The sequence below is a fragment of the Myotis davidii genome, unplaced genomic scaffold (genome assembly GCF_000327345.1).
Source record: "Myotis davidii unplaced genomic scaffold, ASM32734v1 scaffold425, whole genome shotgun sequence".
NCBI lineage: Eukaryota > Metazoa > Chordata > Mammalia > Chiroptera > Vespertilionidae > Myotis > Myotis davidii.
The window spans coordinates 4,093,256-4,096,479 of NW_006296413.1; positions in this window are offsets into that span (position 1 = coordinate 4,093,256).

Below are 3,224 nucleotides of genomic sequence, written 5' to 3' on the forward strand. Positions count from 1 at the left end.
TTTGTAAGTCTGAAAATCTCATAGATGATTTCCATTTGAGACTTCGGGATTAGGAAAGACTTTTAACAATTACAGAATAGCCTGGCTGGCCAGCATGGCTCAGTGGTCTACTTCGACCTATGAACCAGGAGGTCATGGTTTGATTGCTGGTCAGGACACATGCCTGGGTTGCAGGCTCCATCCCCATTAGGGGGCGTGCAGGAGGCAGCTGATCAATGATTCTCTCTCATCATTGGTGTTTCTATCTCCCTCTCCCTCTCCCTTCCTCTCTGAAATCAATAAAAATTATTTTTTTAAAGTAAAAATTAAAAAATTGGAAACCCGGATCTAGGAATAAAGCTCAGATTGCTTTAACGGGAAATGGTTCTTGAGCGCTGTCTTTGAGCCGGGCACTGGCCCACATCAACCACCCGCACTCATGTCAGCCACTTCGCAAGGTGCCTCTTGGGATCCTGGTTGTGGGGTGAGGACACAGGCTCAGAGAGGGTGAGCAACTTGCTAAAGTCACAGAGCTGGTTGGGCCTCTTCCCGCTGTGGACTCTATGCAGCCCCCTGCTCTGGTCTCTATGTCACTGTCATGTGTCCCATCCCACGCCCACCCTGTGCGGCTCTGCTCACACTGCCCAGTGATCCCTGGCCCCCATCTCCTCTGCTGAGATGCCCCTCACCCCCCTTGACTACCTGATCTGCTCCCGCCTCTCCCCGCACCCTGTGGGCCTCTCCCATCAGCCCCTTATCTCATTCCTGGAGAGCTCTGTGTGCTTATCTTACCCTCCTGGTCCCCAAGCTCCTTGAGGATAAAGTCCATGACTCACTCCTCCTGCGGGTGGTGGGGCAGCCTTGTAGGTGTTCGAGACACACCCCTGCCCTGCGTGTCCTCCTCCACCGCCTCTGTGGAGCCTCTGACAGCTCTCAGAGGCGCTGTCCCAACTCCCTCAGACTGGCTCTTTGATTTCCTGACCTGCGGCCTTTTCCCAGCAGGCCCTGGGCCTGTGCATATCTTGTTTAGACTGGATCCCCCCCCACACTCCCTCTCCAGACCCCTACTCACTGGCTCCCATGATGCTCTGTGGCCTCTCTCAGGGCCCATCACCAACACCTGGCTGTTGCCCCAGCCTGTGAGCCTGTGGGAGCAGCGGCCACTGACATTTGCTTCCTGTAGTCTCAGGGACTGGCACAGAGTAGGTGCTTAATAAATGCACACTCAACCCCACCCGAAGAGCATCAATTTACACTCGTCTCACACTCTCTTCCTACATACACCTCTGTACATCTGGCCCAGGAATATCAACGTGTTTGAGTGGCAGGGTCTGCCTATGGCCTGGTGGGGTGTTGAGTCATTTATGGGACCTTTACCCTATTTCCTTTCCCATTTGGGAGGGAGGGGCCTGGACTGCACCGGGGGCCTTCCCACCTCGGGTTCCAGAATCCGTCCCTGGTCTTTAGGCAGCAGAACCCTGGAAACTCTGAGTGGGAGGGTAGCCAGATGCCACTCCACGGGAGACTGGCCAGGGGCACACTTGGCGACGAGAGTGAGTCACTCGAGGGCCGGTGAGAGCACGGTTTTCAGGACTGAAATACAAGAGGCTGTTGAGGAGTCAAGGCGAGAGCGATGGTAACAGAAGAGAAGAAGGCTGGGCTATGACGAGAGGGCTAAGACGAGGGAAAGTGAGGGCCATGTGTCGTTCTTGGGTGCAGGGACCGATGAAGGGCCTTAAACAGGACGAATAGAACAGAGTGAGGGAAGGGATACCATTTGTTGTTACGAGGCCTGATGTTGCGATGGCTCCATAACTCACACAACAGCCTATCAATTCCCCCAACGCCATTTACCCAGTAATGCTACCTATTCATGATGACTCAGGAGGCTCCAGGCCCTTCAAAGAGGGGAGCCTATGAAAGGACATTGGGCACTAATGTGTCGTTAAGGCCGCAGGGGCAGAGAGAGGAGAGGAGCGCTATAACACGTAAGTACACAGGTAAAGCGCACGCTGAGAGGCGAACCAAGCGCCTGCAGGGAGGGGCCCTCAGAGGCCCGCAGGCATCAGTACGGCGCCTGCGGGGAGGAGCCCCCAGGAACACCAGCCATCGTCTCCGTCACCATCGCCACGCGTGAAACAGCGCGATGCTGAGGGTGTGTGCAAACTGCGTCCCGACCACAGGGAAGGCCTGTGGGGGAGGAGTGGTCGGAATTGGGCGGCCTGGGTGGGGAAAGGCTCCCTGGGAAGTGAGTGAGCTCAGCGAGGAGAATGTCATGGGGTTTGGAGGAAGAGGAATGAATGACAGGGACCACCGTGCAGCGAGGGGAGGGGGCGGGACCAGGGACCTGCTCTTCCGCCAGCCTTACTCCCCGCAGCCTCCACCAGAGGGCGCCCCAGGCCGAATCCCGCGGGTGCTGTGCCGGCCGCCCTCCCCACTCCCCGCTCCACCCCTGCCCTTCTCCCAGTGGCCCCAGGCCGCTCCGGGCCAGGCCCGACACTGTCACGGCCACTCACAGAGGCGGGTCCCAGGCGCTCAGTGCTCACCTCATACAAAGTGGGGTTCCTGGTGGGACATTTACAGCTGCCATGTGTGTATACAACATACATGTAACATGTATACTTGTAAATTACAAAGTGAGTCCTTGTGTAACTAGCAGTTAAGAAGAGCCCTGGCCGGTGGCTCAATGGTTAGAGGGTCGGGCCATGTACCTAAGGGTCACGGGTTCGATTCCTGGTCAAGGGCACATACCTGAATTGCAGGTTTGATCCCTGGCCCCGTCAGGGCACCTGCTGGAGGCAACCAATTGATGTGGCTCTCTCACATAGATGTTTCTCTCTCTCTCTCTCTCTCTCTCTCTCTCTCTCACACACACACACACATTTTTTCTGAACAATTTGAGAGTAAGTTACATAGGTCATGACCCTTCACCCTTAAACATTTCAACATGTGTCCCCTAAGAAGAATGGCATCTCTTACACAACCACAATACGGTTACCACACCCAGGCCAGCGACAGTGGCGCAATGCTGTCATCTGGGAAGCCGGTCACTTCCGACGTCTCTGTTGTCCCAAAAAACCGGGATCACGCCTCACATTTCGCTGTCAGGCCTCTTCAGTCTTCTTTAATAGAACCACCTCAGCTTTTCTTTGTTTTTTAAGACCTCACCGTTTTTGAAGAATACAGGCCAGTTGTTTTATAGAATGTCCCTCAGCTTTTTCTTCCCCTTTCCTGCCCCCATCCCC